The following is a 24,618-nucleotide window of genomic DNA, read 5'->3' on the forward strand; positions in this document are numbered from 1 at the left end:
TATTTTTTATTAATGATATTCTAATAATACCTATATAACTTTGATACGAGACACAATTTCAAGAATATTATCAATTTCCGGAGTTTATTAAATGAATATTTTTGATAAAATTAAATTTTTTTAATATACCGGCATAATTTGTAAGTGGTTTTGAGTTGAATTAATGCATGTTATTAGGAAAAAATAGCTGTATAACTTTGATACGAGGCACAGTTTCAAAAATATTATCAGTTTCCGAAGTTCCTTAAATAAATAGTTTTGATAAAAATGAATTTTTTTTTAATATACCGCTATAATTTTTTGCTTTTTAAATGAAGAAGTGATTTTGTTGGTATGGCTACTTTGGAACGCTATAAGCCTTACAATAATAACTATGTGATCGCAGCTATTTCTAGCACGTTAAACAAGATAGTTTTTAACGAGCTTTCACTTATACGATTTTTTCTTTCATGCTTACACAAAATAGCTGTATAACTTTGATACGAGGCACAATTTCAAGAATATTATCAGTTTCCGAAGTTTTTCAAATGAATATTTTTGATAAAATGATTTTTTTTTAATATACCTATGTATATATATATATATATATATATATATATATATATATATATATATATATATATATATATATATATATATATCTTTTTTTAATGAAGAAGTGATTTTGTGGTATGGCTACTTGGAACGTTCTAAGCCTTACAATAATAACTATGTGATCGCTGCTATTTCTAGCACGCTAAACAAGATACTTTTTAACGAGCTTTCATTTATATATAAAATGCGACTGAAAAAGAAAATTTAGCAGCAAAGGCACAACGGCGGAGAGAAAGACGGGCAACTGAATCGGATGAAACCAGGGCAAAGCGACTAAAACAGATATCTGAATATGCACGGCGATGTGGACATGATTCTGTTTCCGCTACACATGACCGACTGGTTAGGGTATCTCGAGAGGAGAATATTCTACTTCAAAATAATGGTGTCAGATTACAAATTGAGATCTTTTCTTTACGATGATGTGAAAGTAGTAGAGCTGACAACCAATCTAAGACTTCTTACAGAAGGTCATTCTGATGAAAGAGAGTTTGCTAATTACCTTCTTGATGTAGGAAATAGTAACATTTCTGTTGAACAAAGCCTAGGCTAATTCAAAATCAAACTACCCAATGACATTTGCCTTGAAAGTAGTACTCTTCAGATCTATGTGGTTTTGTATATGCTGACTTCAAAACTGTATATGCTGACTTCACAAACCCTGTGTGGCTTGCAAATACAACCATTATTACCCCAACAAATGAAGCAGCACAATCTGTGAATAATTTTCTGTTGACCAAGATCCCTAGTAAACTAAAACTATACAGGATCTCAGATACAGTTGATAATGAAACTTTGTACCCAATTGTGTTCATCAACAAACTTACACCATCAAGTTTTCCACCAAACATTCTCAAACTGAAGAAAAAATGATGCATAATGCTTCTAAAAAATTTAGATGTTACTAATGGCACACGCTACATCATTGTCAGTTTACATGATCATGCTATTGAGGCTGAGGCTACTTCTGGTCCTTATTCAGGATCAACTCAGCTAATCCCAAGAAATGGAATTGCCATTCATATTTACACGCAAACTATTTCCTGTCAAGCCAACTTTTGCCTTGACGTGCGACAAGGCACAGGGACAGACTTTTGAACAAATTGGAATATACTTTCCGACACAATTCTTCTCACATGGTCAGCTGTATGTTGCATTATCTAGAGTTCGAAAGAAGACTAGTGTGAAAAATATTGGCTGAGAGAAATGGAAACAGTATGATTACTGATAATTGTGTCTACAAGGAGATACTACATTAAAGCAAAATATGCGTCTTAGAAAGTTTCAGTAAATAGAATTAACACATAAATTATATGTAAAGTAACAAATATTTGTGTAGAATTAAATTGTCTTGTCATATTTCAACACATGCCGAATGAATGATATCGTTATATTAGATCATTTTAAACTTGGGTAAATTTGAAAAACGCCATTCCCATGTGTTCTCACAGCACCAGACATTTGTGTGTCGCGGGGTGTATCCATCCATCCATCCATCTATTTAGCTATCTATCTATCTATCTATCTATCTATCTATCTATCTATCTATCTATCTATCTATCTGTCTGTCTGTCTGTCTATGCACACCTATGTAAGTTCTACCAATTATTAATGATAAGTATATGTAACAGATTGACTCTTTCAAAAAGAAAAATTATGACTGTGATAAAACAATGAAAGCCATATTTACTAAAGCAATTGAAGACTATAATTACACGTAAAATATCATAAGAATTATTAGAATTGGGAATCAAATGTGAAAATATTATCGACATCTAAAATGTCAAATAATTCAATAAAATGATCGGCATTTTCAGAATTATGAGAGAAAACGGGGAAAGGTATGTATTAATCTTAACGGGAAAGTGCATGAGAGGGGAAAAGAGATAGATAGATAGATAGATAGATAGATAGATAGATAGATAGATAGATAGATAGATAGATAGATAGATAGATAGATAGATATTTACTGGGAACTAGAAAGAGAAACGCGAAGATAGAAAGATATAGGGAGGATCGAGGAAGACATCAGATGAATATATTCATGTATCTTTTACCTTTTGTTTGTTTCAGTCATTTGATTGCGGCCATGCTAGAGCACCGCCTTGAAGGATTTTTAATCGAAGAAATCGACACCAAGACTTATATTTTTAAGTTACGGGAACGTAAACACGCCAACACCGGTTGCCAAGCGGTTGGGGGGACAAATTAGACACAAGCACACACACCCACTCTTTCACACGCACACACACATATATATGTATATATACATGACAGGCTTCTTGCAGTTTCCATCTATCAAATCCACTCAGAAGGCTTTTGTTCGCCCAAGGCTATTTTACAAGACACTTGCCCATAGTGTCACGCAGTGCGACTGAATCTCTTACCACACAGCCACGCCTGTATGGTAAATTTTTAAATTTTTCATCTTTTACTTCTTTCAGTCAATAGATTGCGGCCATGCTGTGGCGTCGCCTTGGAGAGTTTTAGTCGAACGAACCGACACCAGTAGATTTTTTTTTAAGCCTGATATTTACTCTATCAGAATCTTTTACCGAACCGCTATGTATACATGTAAATTTGTGGTGGACAAACACTGATGCAAAGATACACACACACGCACAGAGAGACACACACACACACACACACACACATACCGACGTTTTCGTTTGCCAGAGGCTCTAGCAGAAGTAGAAAATCGTCCAAGGTGAACACAGAACGATGTATGTATATATATATATATATATATGTGTGTGTGTGTGTGTGTGTGTGTGTGTGTGTGTGTGTGTGTGTGTGTGTGTGTGTGTGTGTGTGTATATATACATATACATATATATATATACATATACACAATATATATATATATATATATATTTATATATTATACACATATGTATGTATACGTATATGTATAAAAATGATTACATGCGTACATACATATATATATATTTATATATATATAAATATACATATATACATATATACATATACAATATATACACATGTGCGTATATATATATATATATATATATATATATATATTTATATATATGCATACATGTAAGTATATAAAACGAACAGATATTTGAGTTACATCACAGAATTTGTTAAATACCGACATTGATTTCTCTTAAAAAGGAACATTGTAAAAGGTACGACTCAAAGCAATAGTCTGTATTTATCCAGACTACTTCAACCTTAGCTTCGACTGATGTTTAAAGTTTTAATACATGTCCTTCTGTACATTATTAAAACTTGTCAAATAGAAATGAAATAACTTGAAGGATATAGCGTTTAAGTCTACTTTCTTGCTCACCCGTTACACAAGCGCAAACATACAAATATCACATATATATATTATACCTACACACATATACGTGGAGGTGCAATAGCCCAGTGGTGAGGGCAGCGGACTCACCATCGTAGGATTGTTGTGAGAGTTTATTGAGTGAAAACACCAAAAGTTCCACGAGGCTCTAGCTGGGCGGGGGGCGAAGCCTGCTGTACTCTTTCACCACAACCTTCTCTCACACTTTCTTCCTGTTTCTGTTGCACTTGTATTTCAAAGGGCCAGCCTTGTCACACTCTGTCACGCTGGATTTCCCCGAGAACTACATTAAGGGTACAGGTGTTTGTGGAATGCTCAACCAATTGCGTGTTAATTTCACGAGCAGGCTGTTCTGTTGATCAGGTCAACTGGAATCCTCGTTGTCGTAACCGACGGAGTGCCACGATACACACATATATATTCATATATTCATATGTATATTTATATATACACATATATATATATATATATATATATATATATATATATATATATATATATATATATATATATATATATATATATATATGATACACACGCATATGTGTGCGCGTGTGTATAAATATATAAATGCACATATATATTTATTTATTTATTTGTGTGCGTGTATGTATGTGTGTGTGTGAGTGTGTGTGTGTGGGCGCACGCGCGTGTCTGTGTATGTATGGATGGATGGATAGATGGAGGGAAGGAGGGAGGGATATATGTATGTACGTACGTATATACATGCATGGATACATTCATGCATGCATACATACATTTATACTTAGATACATACATACATACATACATGCATGCATACATACATGCATAAATACATACATACATACATACATACATACATACATACATCATTTTTTATACATACTTTTCTGAGAAACGGAATCGTGAGTAAAAGTAGTAACTGATAAAGTTTCGACTATTTATGCTTGTAAGACGATATATTTGTGTTATGTATAATAAATCTGTGTACGTATGACTGGTGTAAGACTGTTTTCAAAGGTATTGGTTTCTAGATAACACTCATTATGTATATTTCTTGTAATAGCTCAAGTGTGTTGAAGATAATGTCCATTAATACTAACTAGGATCTATCTGATAGAAAGAATAAAATATTTTAGAAGACTTTTAAACTAAACATTAATCAATTTGATGAACGAGTTTTCTCTGAACTTTTGAAAAGCTATATGTAAAAAGAAGTCACTTCGTATAAAATAAAGGAAAGATATTGTGAATTTAAAATGTTCATTCTGTTATTTATATGTTTCCTTGTGACGATAATTTCTTCCAGAAAATAACCGATAATGAATTTCATTCTCTAACGTCAGATAACATTAAAAACTGAATGTGCTGAATGAAGTAATATTGCATATTACCACCATGCCTCTTAACACAGTTGCATTAGATTATCGATACAACGTGCCAAAGAATCACTTATAGTATATATGGCCAAATAATTTCAAAAGGTCATAAAGACGCTTATTTTATATTTAAATATGTGTGCGTGCGTGTACCTATAAAAATATGTACAGTAGAAAGTACACAATGTACGGCGAATGTAGAGGAAAAGGGTACATTCGTTAGATAAAACTGACATTCATGTGATGATCAAGGCTTTTAGTAAATACTATTGAGTATGTCGAGTTAAAATGAAACATGAATAGCAAGAAAAGATACAGCTACAGTCAATAAGTAAATTATTCAATAAGAAATTACTCAGCATACAATTTCGGCTTAAACAGAACATACTGAAGCAAAAGCGTACATAACGAACAATAAGCAATCCAATCTCTATGCACCGTGAGCAGTTTCCATATATTGGTTTAAAATTTTGGCACAAGGCCAACAACTTCGGGAAAGAGATAAGTTCGTTACATCGACTCTAGTGATCAACTGGTACTTATTTTATTAACCCCGAGGGAAGGAATGCAAACTCGACCTCGGCAGAATAACAGTCTCCATATATTCATTGCAAAACTTCTTATCTACACCGTTGAAGACATTTTACAAAATCAATGTACAGTGATTCACATTGTTGTCAATCTTCATTTCATATATATATATACAGGGTGCGGTGAATAAATTATCGTCTATACTACGCAAAAATGAAAATAACACTGACATCTCCTTTTAACAGATATATTTACCAAAATTACATAAAAATATCTTGAAGTACTAGAGTAAATTTATACACTAAAATCACCATTGGCTTCAACCACGGCTTCCAGACGACTTCAGAATCTCTTGCGACTCTTCTGGGCGGTCTCTTGTCCAAGTTGGTCAATGCTGTCATAATCCTTACATTCAGTTCGTCTTTGGTGCTACAAGAAGTTTTGTTGGTCTCTCGCTCAACGCACCCCACACATAATGATCAAGCGGGGTGATGTGGTCGCAGAGATTGTCTGACAGCCATGAATGGGTTCTCCTGCTTGCATGGCATTGTGCAGAGTCATGTTGCCAGAAATAGGGTCTTCCAGCAGCTGCCCTGTTTACCCAGTGCAGCACTACTTCCTCCAGGCACTTGATGTAGGCTTCCGTGTTGAGTTTGAGGCCGTGTGGGAAGATGAATGGATGCATAATGTCGCCATCACTAGTGATCACTCTGAACGCCATGATATTGACTGGGTGTTTGATTTTTATCATTCTCGGTACATGTCTTCGGATTGCACTGTTCTCAGATTGACACACAAACACTCTGAAATATTCGTATTGGAGCTTTCGGCTCGAATGCCAAGCGGTGCAGTATGTCGGTTCTAAATTTCTGGCAGAGTGAATTGCGTCGCGGTGCTATTTTTCTCAGAGTCGGTGCTCAACAGAACTTACAAGACTATGTCGTCGACAAAATCAAAAACAAAGCGCTTGCGTGAAATTAAAAGTATAAAATGGCGATAATTTACCCATCGCACACTGTATATTTATATATAGAGAGGGTAAGAGAAGAGAGAAAAGGAAGAGAGAAGAGAGAGGGGGGAGAGAAGAGAGATAGAAGATAGAGGGAGAGAGAGAAGAGAGAAAGGGAGAGAGAGGAGAGAGAGAGAAAGGGAGAGAGAGAAGAGAGAGAGAAAGGGAGAGAGAGAAGAGAGAGAGAAAGGGAGAGAGAGAAGAGAGAGAGAAAGGGAAAGAGAGAAGAGAGAGAAGAGAAAGAGGGAGAGAGAGAAGAGAGAGAGAAGAGAGAGAGGGAGAGAGAGAAGAGAGAGAGAAGAGAGAGAGAAGAGAAAGAGGGAGAGAGAGAAGAGAGAGAGAAGAGAGAGAAGAGAGAGAGAAGAGAAAGAGGGAGAGAGAGAAGAGAGAGAGAGAGAGAGAGAAGAGAAAGAGGGAGAGAGAGAGAGAAGAGAAAGAGGGAGAGAGAGAGAGAAGAGAAAGAGGGAGAGAGAGAGAAGAGAAAGAGGGAGAGAGAGAGAAGAGAAAGAGGGAGAGAGAGAGAGTTTGTGTATATCAAAATCATGCTAATTATGTCCATATGCTTCCTTCTCTGTATACACCTCCCGATGCATATTAAAGTGATCCTCAGACATATTCTCTCACTGGAGCGTTCTGGATGTATTTTTCACTATCTTTATAAAACAGTTCTTATTTTTCGTTTATGTATAAAGTAGCTGCTTCTTTCATTTGTCGACATTCTCGATTTATATAACTGTTTGTCATATTATTTATATTGTATGGCTAAAGAACTATATAGTTCAACAGCGGCAAACAAGGCGAAGAGTTACTGAAACACCAAATTTCTTTATGTGAAATATTTCAGGTCCATTCTTCCCGTTTGTTTAATTGGCATAAACTTATAGTCATACCACCGGCTACACACCGACATATTGTGCACGCTCAGTGTTTAGATATAATGCATATGAACTAACTAGGTCCATCTGCAATTATGTACGAGATATTTATATACTATATTTACTAGCAGTAATACCCGTCGTTGATCGGTAATTACTTTTACTGTTTCTCGGGCCGAGAAGCTAGAAAATTGAGTATATCATATAGAAGAATAGATTTACTGGATCCATTTGTCACTGTTCCTTTCGACGTTAGAATAGGTGGTATGCCAAAGGAGAATTGAAAGTTTCAGTTTGAGCGTGAATGAAGCTTGACGAATAGCTATACCATATAGAAGAATAGCTTTACGGAATCCAGGTGACTGTGCGATGGCCCTGAGAAGGCCACAGGTGAAGTGGAAGACCCAGGAGTAGGCCACAGGTTAACTGGAGGACGGTTTCTTTTGACATTTGAATAGGCCGTATGCCTAAGGAGAATTGAAAGATTCGGTTTGGAATCTAAACCAGAATGAGACTACGACTACAGATTTAGGTTTACTCGTCTTGTATGGGTGCATTATATAAGAGACAAACGTAATAACTGAAGTAGAAGAAAGATGGATTTCATATACGAATTTCTGTTTGTTCTTCAAGTTTTAATCCAGCAACTTTTAGTGTTTGGTCCTGAGTTTTATTAATGCTCATGCCAAAAGAAACAGTAACCGTTTAAATTTGAATGGGACATTAGATGGTATACCTGGTATGTTAGGAACGAAGACGGGGTCACGTTTACCACAAGCAGTGAGAAATATTTGTCTCAATGCAGTTCCTCATAGCTTTGTGCACAATTAGTGTTCTACCATTGCATAATTTTGGATAAGCAAATGAACAAACACACAAACGGACAGAATCTCTCTGTTATATAATAATAAGAATATTAAAATAATAATAATAATAATAATAATAATAATATTAATAATAATAATAATAATAGATGGTAGATAGATAGATAGACAGACAGACAGACAGACAGGCCTACAGACATATACACTAGCAGGCAGGCAGACAGACGGACAGACAGACAGACAGACAGACAGACAGACAGATAGATAGATAGATAGATAGATAGATAGATAGATAGATAGATATATTAAGGGTTAAAGCACTTATTACCCTCGCCTAATTATTATACTCAGTGGGGTAATTGCCATCCAATAAACAACACTATCCCTTAGTTGGTTGGATTCACAACCTCTAACTTTCTTCTTTATATATATATACGTTTATATATTTATACAGTTGTGTGTGTGTGTGTGCGTACAAGCGTGCGTGTGTGTATGTGTGTGTGTGTGTGTGTGCGTGCGTGCGTGCGTGTATGTGTGCGCGCGCATTTCAGATATTTCAATTGAAACTGATGAGCTTTGAAATATAACTAAAGCTGAAAGATATTACTATTGCTATTTTCGTATTAGTATATTCACATACGTGAACATAAATTAAGTCTGATAGAAACCACCAGAAAGCCAGAAACATGCCCAGGCTTTTGAACATATATAAAGACATATTGCTATCATACTAACTCTTCAATCTGTTCTGAAGTTGGCAGGAAACCAGCTTGCCAAATATAATTTGTTGACTTTTTTTTCTGAATTATTTCTCACAATACTTTGATCGTTCGGGGACCTCACAGAAATCTTTGTTTCAGTATTTTTAGTTCACGTTATTTATTTTCGATTGAAGTGGAGAATTCAATACAAACTGATCTCAATACATCAATAATACTTATTCAAGTCTGAAAAGGTTTATTTAAATCTTTATTTATATATTCTTAGTACCTGTCTCCATTATCTGCATATTGGTGAGTGCACTATTCAATAGTATATGTTATTCAACATGATTGACTACCTCGGCCTAATCTCACATTTTTATTTTATCAGTGCAGCTATGACAAAGTCAATGAATGGGTATTTCAATCACATTTTCGTCGTTATTAATATTTTTGTTTTTCCGTGATTTTCCTATAGATTTGTACTGTTAAGTCCGGCCTGGTTCAATGTCTGGAGATGTCCAAGTTGTGGAAAAAAGTTTTACAATTAATATGCTTTTTATAGAAATAAAACGAAAAGTAGTTTCAAACTATTTTCTTCTATGTTTACTGACTTCATGCGCTCTTCCGTGAGACAGTTCTCGAACATTATTGAACTATAAAGAAATGCCAAATTCAGTTATTATATTCGGTAAAGTGGTTGTAAACTCAGGTTCAATTACCGTTTGAAATATTTCTCTGAAGTTCACCTTGGCTCTCAATTTCTACTTTCGGCAAGAAATTATTACTCTATAATTACTTACAATCAAAATGAAAAATGAAAAAAATATATTTTACAGGTTACCAAACTGTATACAAAAGATTACTAGATATTTCCATTTAGTATGTTTTTGCAAATCTATCCTTGTAAGCCTTTAGATGTAGCCGATAACCTGTGAAATAATATCTATTCTCCACATGTATATAATCGTAGAGATCACGATATTATAAAAACCATCTATTATAATAATACTCTTGTATTTTTCTCCGTCATAACATATGAATGAGAAAGGAATGGATGATAGATGAATAAGGAAGAAAGATATGAAAGCAAAGTGGTTGTGGAATGATGGAAATACTACGGTAAAAAAAATCAAACAGCGTTTCAACTCTGTGTGAGTATATGTGTGTGTATGTAAAAGAGAGGTATGTGAATGTTTGTGTGTGTGTGTGCGTGCAATGGAAGTGGGATGGTGAACATCCAACGCTGAGAAGAAAAATCAAACAGCGTTTCAACTCTGCGTGAGTAGTATATGTGTGTATGCGTGTGCAAGGGAAGTATATGAATGTTTGTATGTGTGATTACTATGTACCTTATTTTGTACCACACTTATATATAAAATACTACAATTAGCCGTCATTTTTTACGGCACGGGGTCCGATATTGCATTTATAATGAATACGCGGTTCATAAGGTTGGTTTAGAGAGAAGAAATTTATTGGTGATAATGATAGTGTTGACTTTTGGCTATGTCATTTGAATGTGTTTATCATTTAAGCATATGTATATACAATCACAAGTAGCGTGTGTGTTAAGGTTATTGCAAATATACAATCTTACCATATTTTAGAGAAATGATTTATTTTCTTTCTGCTCACAGTCAATATCGATGTTTTTAAGTGTGTTTTTTCGTAAATATAATGCACAGGCACTTCTATCTTCGAAGAGCAAACCTATGTTCAGATCATGTAAATACTCAAAAGTGGTGTTGCTAATATAGTTCATGATTATAAAATCTCGATTACTAAAGTGGGCTTCTTGGAAATATTCTATATGAGTTACTTGCCTTTAATGTGACACTATTGATCATAACATATCTAATTATGTTCAACGTTATAAAACCAGTTAAATAGTTGAACTATATCATTTTTTATGAGATATTTCTGCTTTATACCATATCTTTTGTGAGATGCAACTGACCTGTAACATTTTTATGCTCTGAATCTAAGTGCATACATGAAATATTTTAGTATCGAAAAAAAATTGTGTACACACAGTAAATGAGATTTGAGAGATCGTTACATTGGCAATATTTACAGGATTTTCACTGTGGTTAGACAATTCGTTTACATGATATTTTATTCGAAGTAGATTGAATTCATTTCTAAAACGACCTTCGCAGATTCAATATGATACGAATTATTGACTCTTTAACCAATACTCAATATTCTAGCAGTTTCCAGACACCTTAGAAAATATTCAAGAATTATTAGAAATAATTGTAGCATGTCCAATGATCATCATAATGGTTATGTTGTGCAGCTTTCAGAAATCATACTCTTATTCATATCAATGGTGAGCTAAATTTCAATACCTAACAGATGATTTATTTATGTGTCTTTCTCAAATGAATGTATAAAAGTATACAGGTACGTATATATGTAAGTATGGATGCTTCTATGCTTGTATCTAGCTATGTTTGTTGGTATGCGTCTGAGACAGAAAGACATAACGTTTAGGCTGACATATTTGCAGTACTACTACTTCCTCTCCAGTTGATTAACAATTTCATTTATTGCCTTTCCCGCACTGCATTGATACCCGAACTCCTCTAGAAATAAGTATTGTGTAGTGATTCGTTTTGTTACTACAAACACATAGAAGTTTCGTGTAAAAAAAATAGTGCTTTGTTGAATTCGAGAGGTGATCTTTAACCCTAGCTCTGTCTAGCGTAGCAAAGCAGGCTATTTAATTCGATACGGTTGCAAGTGATTTAGAAAAGGATAACAACTTAATTCCTTGCATTGCTGAAACTGAGTAGATATCTATTTATAGAAATGTTGCATTGACTTTCAGAATGCAACGTGTAGACCGTTTTAATGATTAGGTATTTCATGGTAACTTTCATAAAGGTGTGATTTATAAATATAATAACAATTATTTTGAGCATGCACAAGTCCAAATACTTCCTACAGCCGCCTACTTCATCTCTCCACTTACATCTATTGGCCTTCCTTTTCCCCCATTCTACCTTTAAATTTCCATGCATTACAATTTGAAATGCAATATACATATCTCTCCACCTTGAAGACGAAGGCTGGATTTATCTAATATTTATGTGCTTCCACTATTGATTGCATATCCTTGGCTTTTTGCGAATAGTATCTGCCAACATTATGAAGTAATTCCGAGTCCCCAGAAACAGCTGTTGGACCTGTAATACCATACCTTCTCCCCTTAATTTTCTGTGTCTTTGCACTGTGTATAAGTTTGCTCTGTTAATGTGCAAAATATCTATATATTTATACATGCGTATTCATTGTCTGAATATTTTCAGTCTTTGTTTTCTCTCTATTTACATGTATATTTGTATGCAAATTTTGTATATCTAGCCTAAGTGGTTTCATTTGTTTATTTGCATAATTATTTCCATATCCACTCGCCTAGATTCCTCTTATGACCACTCTCTATCCCACAGAATTAGTCATCGGTAAAAATTTCGGAGTGTAAGATCAAATCATTTGAACGTTGCCAAGCATTTTGTATTGAGTATCTCTGGATCTCATCTCTTAACTCTATACTCATATGTATGCATACGAGTGCACATATCTGAACGGAAAAAAACTTAAAGAATTTTTAAAATACAATGAACACAGTAACACAAGATATAATTTCTAAAATAAAGCCTGAAATATTAGAAATTAAGTTGAGATGAGTACTCTACGACCCTGTTCATTCAATCACTTCTAAATCTGTGTTCGATTTCAACCGAATGCACCAGGTATTTTAGGTATTTGATGCTGAAGGTCTAATATGTTGAGTCCTAATTTTAATTTTACAAGCAATCTACCTTTTGCAGAGGGTTTATAGTCTGAACATAACCGTTTATGCGTCAATCTTATTTCTGGGAGACCGCACCATGGCAGATACGTTATATTGTCTATTAATTGGATGTCTGATTTTCAGAGAACGGTGAATTTTAGTTCATGTTCATCTTCTTCCTTTTCTTCGTTATTCTCTTGAGTTGGGATTCCACGGCCGCTTAGAAGAAATTGTTGCTTTTCAACCGTTTTCGTTGTTTTGTGTTGTGCAACTTTTATGTGAGTATGTGTATGTATTTTTGTTTGTTTGTTTGTTTGTTTGTTTGTTTGTTTGTTTGTTTGTTTATTTGTTTGTTTTCAGTGCTTCGAAAAATCACTACTGGCATCGATGAAATATTTAACAAACATAAAAAAAGAAATAAAGAAAGTATTGATAGATAAGTCTATAAGAAGTTCGTTAACTATTTGTAAAATTTTATAATATTTTATTTCATAAATTTAACAGCAAATTAAGTTGTAAATTTTCATATTAGTCGTTGATCGATTACCAATACTCCACAATTTAAATCAGTGCCGAATTGATTCAGCCCCCATCTCATAAAAGATAAAAGCGAACAATATAAACGGAAGCCATATCATTCAATCCAAGGTTACAAAGGGAATGCATAGTTTGAATGTTAGAAATGTTACAAAAAACGTATCAAACATATAGCATAAAATCCTCATATCTCACATCACCAGAAACAAATAATCTAAATATATGCTCAGCTAAACTGTACATAAATAACGAAATTCCTATAATATTTTTGAATAAGATTAGGAGAGAATATTATCCCGACGTAAAAAAGTAACTGCGTCCCAAATGATTCGTTAATTAAAGATGAAATATTTCTCAAATGAAAGAAGATATCATATATAGAAATTGAACATATGAAATAGAGAATACATAACCAAAACACAAACAATGGAATGAAAAGCTTAAAAGATTAAAGTTGAATACATATATACCTAACGCGGCAAATAAGTAAATAAAAAAATAAAACCCCACAAATTCAAACCATGGTATAGTTGCGGAAAACTGAACAGTAAAAAACTTAGATAAAGAGTACACACAGAAATATAAACTGTAAGCAAGCAGTGAGTAAATGGTAAGCAATTCAGCAGATAGAAACATAATAGTAACTAGAAAAACACTCGGAGAGTGCAGACCTCCGCTAAGCAGCTCATTTCCACCCATATACACGCATGCTGAAAATCGCCCAATTTCCCAAACCAACGCCGGCAAAAACATAACCTCCTTGGCGGGGTTTAAAAAAAATAACACAGCCATGTGATTTTTAAAAAAAAAACCTCTAAAAACAGGAATCATCTGAAGCAGTTATAATACATCAACGACAACAGCAAGCTAGTTTCACCATACAACTAAAAAGAAACAACAATTACCTAAGACTTGAGTGATACACACACAACATCATGGTCGGAAAAGTAACAGTCGCTTACGGTGACTTGTGGACGCCGATCCTGGTTCACGTAAACATGATCTAGCAGGCTTCCATAGTCGGTGGTGGATTTTTGGACTAGTTGGTCGAACCCAAACTGGTTCATAGTTGTCTAAATCTCATGGTTAGGGGAATCAAGAAGATCCACGTTGAAATCACCAAGGACGATGATCAGATGATTCTTTGGCAAAGATAAAAGAGGTATCTGTCTACTTACGAAACTAAACTTACCTACCTACCTACTTTACATCCCTCTATGGTCAGTATAGTATCAATCTTCCCTCAAGAGTCCATAGATACGCGAGTAAAATTACTAATAGAGAAACGAAAATAAAACTTTGGAAACAGCAACGCTACCATAGGTTACGTGGAAACGATGAACGTGTTTTCAAGGGAGATAATCAAAGAATGTAACATTGTAATACTTCATGTAAAGTAAATATAACAAATGAAAAATCCTTCAAGAATCCATAAAATTTCCCGGATCACTACCAAAATTTCATCATCTGTTCCTTGTGTCATTACCAACTTTTTTGTAAGTTTCATCAAATACCGTTCACAACTTATTTTAGTTATTTTCCACAAAGACGGACAGACGGACAAACCAACGCCGATGAAAACATAACCTCCTTCCTTGGCGGAGGTAATTAACAAAAAACAAAATACCCACATCTTAATATTAAAAATACCTGTTCCAAATCAATTTCTTTCAACTACATATTCGCTTGGTATTAGCATATTGACGAATATGTTAAACTAGAATGGGGGTAAAATACGTAATGTTTGAAATAATCTGAAAAGAGTGGAAACGGATTAAGAAACAAGTGATAACGAATTTCTTAAAGTAGTTAAACAAATTATCCAAATATAAAGATTTGGAAATAAAATGTCTGAAGATTTCAAATAGAAATAATTCTTGAGCACTGAAACTGATGAAATATATAGAAGATAAATATATAATCAATACATTTAGACTTACATATACATCATATAAAAAATAATGCTAACAGATATTACACGCATATATAAAGTGCACGAATACCAAGCAAAACAAAAAAAAAATACCATTCTCATGCACTAAGTTTCGCATTGAAGCGTTTCATAAATTATAACGGCACTAAATTAATAACAATTATTTCTGATATAAGTACAAAGCCAGAAATTATGATGATTTCTCCAAATATCTGAAAATAATCAATGGACTGCTGAAAAACATCCCAGGTCTGATAATAGGCCTACCCGAGTAGCAGAAGGGCAAATACAACGGTTATGTTATGGGCCAAAGAAACATGGAAAATTCCCTACTACAGTCAATGCTGCTCCGCACCGCTGGAGGAAGATCACTGTAAGTAGATACCGAAAATGTTTTCGTCTCTACTATCAACAGTTGTTGAAGGGAATCATTCGCAAAGCAAGCTATACGTAAAATTATATACATACATACGTACATACATACATACATACATACATACATACGTACGTACATACGTACATACATACATACATACATACATACATACATACAAACATACATACATACATACATGCATACATACATACATACATCTTGGAGACCGTTATGGTCAGTCCGATACTCGGACATGCGTAATTACTGCTCATATCAAGGCAGCATACGAAATATTGGAAAAGTTGAGTTACAGAGTGCGGTAAGATTGCATACAATATTTCTACATTAAACATTAAAACATTGCATAGATTCCAGCATATCTATATAGACGAGACATACATATCAACATATTTATGTACACACAGCGCTGTAACACTACACACAAGGAAATGTCAAGTAACGTTTCAAAACAGTTTCCGAAAAAGACAAACACCGCTCAATATGTACGCTTAAATACAATTGTAGAATTAAAAACAACCGGAAATGAAAGATTACCCAAGCTGTGAACAACTTTAAATTTAATTCTAAAATAAATTGGCGAAACTTTTGAGGAAGATCATCGCCTATTTTGAAAAACAAATACAAATATCAGTGAATAGACAAAATCATCACGGCTAAATGTATAAGTTTCATTCGACCAAAACGTGACTACAATCACTGTATACAATGAACCTATGATTTTAAAGATTAACATGAAACGTATATACATTCTGATATATATATATATATATATATATATATATATATATATATACATACATACATACATACATACATACATACATACATGCATACATCCATACATCCATCCATCCATCCATACATACATACATACATACATGCATGCATACATACATACATGCATACATACATACATACATACATACATACATACATACATACATACATACATACATACATATATAAACAGTAACGTAGTTAGTTTTAAAATCTCTATACGTAGTAACTCTACTGAAAAGTAACAGTTTGTACTACCTCAACGAGGTTGTTCTATACAGAACACTGTTACTATTCTTTTAACCCTTACTTTTTGGCATTGTATTTCCAAAATAAATCTTTATGTTGTCCTAAAACGTAACTTAAGACAAAACTAGTGGAATGTTAAAAACCAGATTTAGTGCTAAAATAAACAGTATCATGGATAGTCATCCTCCTTGATATACTTTTTTTGATAAATTTAAGACATCAGGGCCAATCATCCTGATAGGAATTTTGGACAAGATTTGCACGTGCTCTAACAAGCTAGATTTGTATGTCAATTTGGCCTCACACAGCTCTTTTAAGTATATTGGTGACTTCTAGTATACCACCAACATCTTGTAGTCCGTTCCATTTATTGGGCTTTGCCTGATGTCTTACTATAAACTCAATTTTCTCCACACTTTTCATGAAAGTTTCAAATTCATTGTGTAAATGTTATTATAGTTGATGAAGTATTCTTTCCTGGTTGTATTTTATCTATGATGCATTCTGGTTGAAATAATTTTACACATAACAGATCTTAGATGAAAATGATTTAAGGCTTCTTATCGTTTTCTTTCATCTTCTGGCTATGCAGATTGTAGGATTAGAAGCAGACCTCTGGCTAATGATAGCTCTGTGAATTAGTTCTTTTTTTATTTTTTAATAACGAAGTTTGTTTTTTACGCAATACGTAGAATCTCCTTATATTTCAATCGTTTCTCTTAGGCGTAGTTGTTATGATGTGAACCTGTCTTTACACTTTATGGTTGCACTGCAATTCTGCAATACATGTAAATGTGTTCCAGTTTTGTTATCTCCTCGGGTTGTTTCATAAGATTAGTGTTTCAGTACCCTGTACATTGCAATTATTTCTTTCGTATTTTTTCAGGGTGCTAGCAGTTACATACAAGGACGTAGCTATTATCCACAATGTGTTACTATTTATTTTCACAAAGGCGGCGAACTGGCAAAATTGTTAGCACGCCGGGAAAATTGTTTTGCGGCATTTCATCCGTCCTTATGTTCTGAGTTCAAATTCCGTCGAATTCGACTTTGCCTTTTATCCTTTTGGAGTCGATAAAATAAGTACCAGTTGAACACTGGGGTCGATATCATCGACCTGCCCCCTCCACCGAAATTGCTGGCCTTGTGCCAAAATTTGAAATCAATATTTACTTTCATATATAATCTGCAGCTCCATATTTATTTTCTTATATAATCTCTAGCTCCATCGACCACAATTTTTACTATGGGAGTGGCTGTTTTTATTTGTTGCTTTTTCTTCTTTTTTCACCCCTCGTCAAAATGTATTTGTAATGATAGTTTAGGGAAATGTGAAAGGATCATTTCTCACTGTGGTTTGAAATAATTTTTAAACTGTGTAGTTTTACAGTCAGCGTTTTAAGGTCAATTTTATATCGAGATATTTGAGAGCTCTGTGGTTATCATGGTCGTGGTGGTGGTTGTGTTGATAATGTCGGAGATGTATTTATATTATTATCGCTCTCTTCTCAAGCATCTTTTGTCTGATTCGAGGTGTCTTCAGAAAATCAATGAATATCGATGGAGTTGGAATCACAATTGCTGTCTGTGACAAGGAATAACAATCGCCGTCTGTGACCACTATTTTCGAGCAAAGAAAAATTTATGTCGCGAGGCTGTTTGACGTCATATGATTTCAGTTTGGGTAGACTTTATGCCAGTAAATCTTCAGTCATTTCATATAGCTGACATAAGTAAATATAGAATCGAAATAAATCATGATTCACCTGTAAACAGCAAGTGAATTTGGAAGAATAGTTACACCATCTTAGAATACTTATACCATCTTAGGTAGCTCACTGATGTGGTAGTGAAAATTTAGAGCGATAATAAAATAACTGTAAAATTCAGCATAGATATTTCATTTCTCCGAAGTTTTAGATTGTACATCCACCTCTACTTGGTATCTAACCTCTGCACCAATGCATTGCTGTTGTTCATTGATCCATACAACAATATTAGATCTTTCGTGTTTGCATCGGATTTCTGTCTTTTACTGAAATGTGCCTCCCGTATTCTTTATTTTTAAAGTTTAGGATACATTATGGTTGTGCTATTTCAGTGGAATGATTTCAGGATATTTGCTACGAATAGCATCGTAAGCAGTTTTGGCAAAAATGCCACACAGTACTTTCGCACATTCTGAGGCAGCCGATAAAAGTATGGTTAGCCATTTCCACTTTGATATGGTACACTCGACATTTTCTATCACAACATGGATTTTTTGTAGATCCTCTTATCTTCCTACTATAGTAAGTATTTCTCCTTCAAATTTCTCGTCAATTAAGTCAATCCACCTATTTCTGAGTCGCATGAAACAGTTGTACACACAGAGTACCTATGTAAGAGTTCTTCACCTACTCTCAGGTTGTTATTATTTTCACTACTGAGAATACATATTATGTTCCATTTTTTTTTTCCAATTCATTAAGAGACATTTCTGTCCAACAAGTCATGTTCTCGTCACTGTTTATGAAAGCTACCATACAAGGTAAATGCATTCCTAGATTTTATGTTCAAATTGAGGATCTACTAAAGTGTCTAGTACTTTAAAAACATTGACGGGTATGATCTAATTGAATGAAATAGCTCTGACTTCCATATTTCCTGAAGTCTGCTGACATATTTATTTGTCACTCTCCCTTTACTCACAGCACTAACATCTCCAATATTCTCACTAATTCAGAAATACTTGGAGATAGCGGTGACAGGCACGTTTATTCATATGATTTCTCACAATGTGTAAGTATTCCTTGTATACAGTCTCAAGTCATAAACAAAAATGTGTGAGTACCAGTAATTTTTCTAATCTCAGCTTATCTTGGTATTTACCCTTGACATTTCTTCAACAGAACTGACAGAGATCACTGAAAGGTTAAGAAGCAGTACAAAGAATGTGTAACCATGAAATAATCTCGCCATTCAACACAATTCTGTGTGTGACCGTAACTATAGTATTGTTGATGAAAAGCTATTTGGCACAACTCCTTCCTCTTAGCTTCTCATATTATTCGTTTCAAAGTATTTGGGAGAACTCCACTAAAACAACTTGGGTATAGATTATAAATAGCATAACATGACTGTGTAATTTTTTTATTACATCAACTTCATCGTCTGTGTCTTTTTACTAAACAGTTTGATTAGAGTCTATTTGTAGTATGTAAGCTTCCTTTACCAATATTCGGCTATCATGTCTCACTCATGTGAATTACTGTTCGGTTGTTTTGCAACAACTGCCAAGTGAGTTGCATTTGTGATGTTATATACTTTAGTCTTGTACACTACTCATTGCTAAGCTCATTCAATCAAACTTCTTCATTGCCACGCTACTTATTTGCATTTAGATTCTTCCCATCGGGATTCTAGGTCATTCTGGAAAGGAATATTCACAAACTCAATGGGATGGCCTTTCATGCAATGATATACATTGATGAACTTAATGCAAACCTACACTTAATAATTCTACATCTTTCTCATGCTACCTCTACCATCTCTACAAGCTGTTCACAAAGGTCATAGTCATCAAACTATAGAAACTCTCGATGACTAACAGCCGATGGAACAGGTAATTTTACAGAAATTATCGCACGATGGACCACATACTGACACTAACACAGCTCCTAGAACCAGTGAGAGAATAGAATCTTTCTCTTTACACTGCCTTTATTCATTACAAAAAGCCTCTAATTGCAACAAGCTGAATGCACTCTACTGAAATCTCTGGAGATGCAAGGAGTCAAAGCACAATACAAAAGGCGAACGCAGGATGTGCGACCGATAAAGCTCTGTTGTTATCACCTATGAAATTACACACTCAAAGTTCTGCTCTATGCGTCAATCGAATGAAAACCAAATAGATGTGGCTCCAGAACGTAGCACAAAGCCGACTAGTGGTTGGGAGGGATAAAATTTAGGAAGGGAAGAAGTACATGTATTGAGATATGAACGCTGGAGTCATGTGCTGGATAGAAGGTGCTTGCAGCAATTAAAGATATGCTCAAAGTGCAACTGAAAAATTTCGTGTGTGCATATCTCTTCAATAACATCAAGAGTATCATTCTACATGTGCCCCTGAGCCAGGGACTGTTTATGACATAGAGGAACCGTTTGTGATATAGAGGAACCGTTTGTGATATAGAGGAACCGTTTGTGATACAGAGAAAACGTCTAAACTAGAATTTTCATTATTATTGCAGGAGAACATCTGAAACTGTGAAATCGTAGAATGCTCAAACCGCAAGTTCTGCTGGAACGGGTATGCCACATGGTTCACAGACAACAGGTAGACCCGTGCAGTTGTTAGTTTTCAGTTGATATCCAAAGGGTCAGAAAGAAAGTTTCGGACACACGCGAAAGTCTTGTAAGGAATGGATTGTAATATGTCTTGTAATAACGTGTCACTTTTCCATCGCTGAGTTAACTCACTCAGCAATCCCTCGTGCTCATTTAGCTGTGTGGATTGACGCAACACTAAATGAGGTGCTATGCTTAAGGCCGCAACCTGCCACCCGGTCCACGAATTGAACCCACAAAGTAACGATTGGAGGTTCGACATCTGTCCCACTACGCCACGCAGCTCACATATGTGTGTATGCTTGTGTATATAATATGTGTGCGTATGTGTAATTCTGTAAGTATTTATATGCGTGTACGAAAGAGGCTGTTTGTGAGACTGCTTGAATGAATATATGTGTGTATATATATATATATATATATATATATATATATTCTTTTACTTGTTTCAGTCATATAACTGCGGCCATGCTGGAGTATCACCTTCACGACGTTTTGTCAAACAAATCGACCCCAGGACTAGTACTTATTTTATCGGTCTCTTGGCCGAACCGCTAGGTTACAGGGACGTAAACACGCCAACACCGGTTGGCAAGCGGTGTTGTGGAAACACACACAAACACAAAGGCACACATACACACACACACATACACACATACACACACACACACACACATATATATATATATATACGACAGGCTTCTTTCAGTTTCCGTCTATCATCTCCACTCACAAGGCTTTGGCCGGTCCGAAGTTATAGTAGAAGGCACTTGCTCAAGTTTCCACGCATTGGGACTGAACCCGGAACGATGTGGTTGGGAAGCTAGCTTCTTACCACACAGACACGCCTGCACCGATAGATAGATAGATAGATAGATAGATAGATAGATAGATAGATAGATAGATAGATAGATAGATAGATAGATAGATAGATAGATGTGTTGTTGGTCTATATAACGTGCTCGTGAAATAGTAGATCACGAAAGAAATAATAACGGGACTTTCTTGAAAATAGCTGCTGAAATGAAGACCTGTTGTCGGCTGGTGTTGGAGCGACTTATATGAATTGCAGGAATTCCAACTGCAGTGAGTTGTGTTTGTGAATGACAAATCTTCAGCTCAAACCGTTTATTCTTTTAAATCAGCAATACTTGGAATAACTGCGCTGTGTCGCTATGGTTCACAAAATTAATTCATTGTCATTAAGCCAAGTTTGTAAACAGCTCGATTGTGTTCCTTTAACTATAGTTATTATATGATGGAAAAACACAGCACTAATTTGTTAAAGCAGTTGCTGTAGTGATAAATGAGAATTATCAGAGAGGAGTCGAGATTGATGTGGATTTATGGAGATAGACTGATGTAGAGAGAGAAACAGAAATGTTAAAAGAGAAAGCAGTAGATGGAAGGAAATGTTAAGAGATAGATAGGGAGATAGAGAGGAAGAGATCTAGAAACTGAAAGGAGGTTAGATGAAATAGAGAACGGATTGAGAATAAAAGAGAATTTGTAGCACGTACAAAAAAATTGTGAAGACTTAGTTTTCATACTATAGTACATTCATGACAGATTCTGCTTGTTATGACGTCCATATTGATTTGCATTAGTTCGATTTCAATTAAAAGAAAATGATAGTCTCAATAAACCATCGTGAAAAGCTCCTTGTATTATCACTCATTAAAAACTGAGTGTCTGAAATGGATAGCATTGCTATCAATATTTTGCCCTTGCCGTCAATGTGATGTGATGACTGTTTGCAGCCATGTTCCTGTGAATATTTAATTTCAGTATCAAGTTCTCCAGATAAGCTTTCCTCCATGGTAAATATTGAATTACAGATTTATTTCAGTATTTGCTGGAATTACTTTGTTGCTGGTTAACTGAAGATTGACAGACAAATATAGTATTTAAAGTTAAACAAATTAAAGTATGTGGGCGGCTATGAAGCTCGGTGCTCCTTAATTACTTGCCGTAACATAGAATTCTGTAACGCATAACCTATTTTGCCCATTAACTTCCTGGGCGTATACCATGGACGTTAATGAGGGAAAAGGTTTCAGGGATGCAATGCTTCAAATTCCACAACACTGGCATTCTATTTCATCCTTTCTGGGTCGATAAAAAAACCAAATTGAAAACTGTTAACATTTTTGAAGAGGACTAGCTACGTTTTAGCATTAAAAAATTGAGATTTGGTCCAGTAGAAAAATGTTTACATCAAAATTTGTAGTAACGTGATAGGAAGGTAAGTAACGCCTCCAATCAAGTTTAGATCTAAATAACGTTTCATTTAAAAGCAAAATATATTTATCTTAGCTACAATGATAGAAGAAAGCATGAGCAATTTGGTCTCATGCAACAAACATGTGTATCAAAAAAGTTGTGAGGTAAATTATCACGAAAAAATATAAGTATAATTAACTTTTTTATTTAAAAAAACAAACTATATTTTAATCAAGCTTAAATGACAGAGCTCCATTCGAGGAATTTCTTGGTATCAATCTCATGCAATGAAGTTTTATAAGAAAAAAAGTTATGAGTGTTTGTTTCTCAAATTTGAGAGTGATTACATAGTTCTATACGTTTTTATGAATATAGTTCTATGAGGGGACTTTTAGTTATTGTAACCGGCATCATTGAGGTAAAGAAAAAATTATCAACGACACCACTAACTTGCAATTAGTTTAATTACGTCATATGTATTAATTAATGCAATTATATCATAAGAATGATAAAAATTAAAATATTAATTAGAAATTTATTAAATTTGTTATTCAATTTTCAATAAGGTCAAATCTTAAGTTGACACATTATTAATTAGTCTAATAGCATAGCCTGGAAAAAACGGATGACAGGAAAAATGCGAGAAAGAGAAATAATATTTTGAAGAATATAATCCTGGAAAAGTTCAGGACAACTTATTACATCTGGTAAAGTACAGAACAAGAAAAGCTTTGCTTAAAATATTGCAGTTAAGGATAAAATTTGGATATTAAAAATGATCTGATTTTAATTTACAAAGTAACATTATAATTAAAACAGGTACGATCATTTTGTCAAAATATTCACACACTAGAATACTTAAAAAATCAAAGCCGGAAGTGCCAATATAGCTAAAGTTTTATGCAAAGTACAATACTATATATGGTAGGCAAATTCATTATGTAAAAAATAGGCATTGGGTCAAGACTAAAAATGTGAAGAATTGGCAATAACTTAGGCAATAACTCAAGCAAATTTTACTGTGAATTTGTTGTTATAGGTAAATTTTACTGTAATATGTAACTAATGTTTGTATTATTTTATTTATTGTGCTAACTTACTATGTACTACTATTATTTTTATAACCTATTTTCAAATTTCTAATT

General features: G+C 34.3%; 1 protein-coding gene across 5 annotated transcripts in view; it reads left to right on the forward strand.

Moving 5' to 3' along the window:
- Positions 1 to 24,618, forward strand: part of LOC128251095 (uncharacterized) — a 76,975-nt gene that overhangs the window by 15,515 nt on the left and 36,842 nt on the right. The window lies entirely within an intron of this gene.

This window comes from Octopus bimaculoides, chromosome 2 (genome assembly GCF_046866305.1).
Source record: "Octopus bimaculoides isolate indiv1 chromosome 2, ASM4686630v1, whole genome shotgun sequence".
NCBI lineage: Eukaryota > Metazoa > Mollusca > Cephalopoda > Octopoda > Octopodidae > Octopus > Octopus bimaculoides.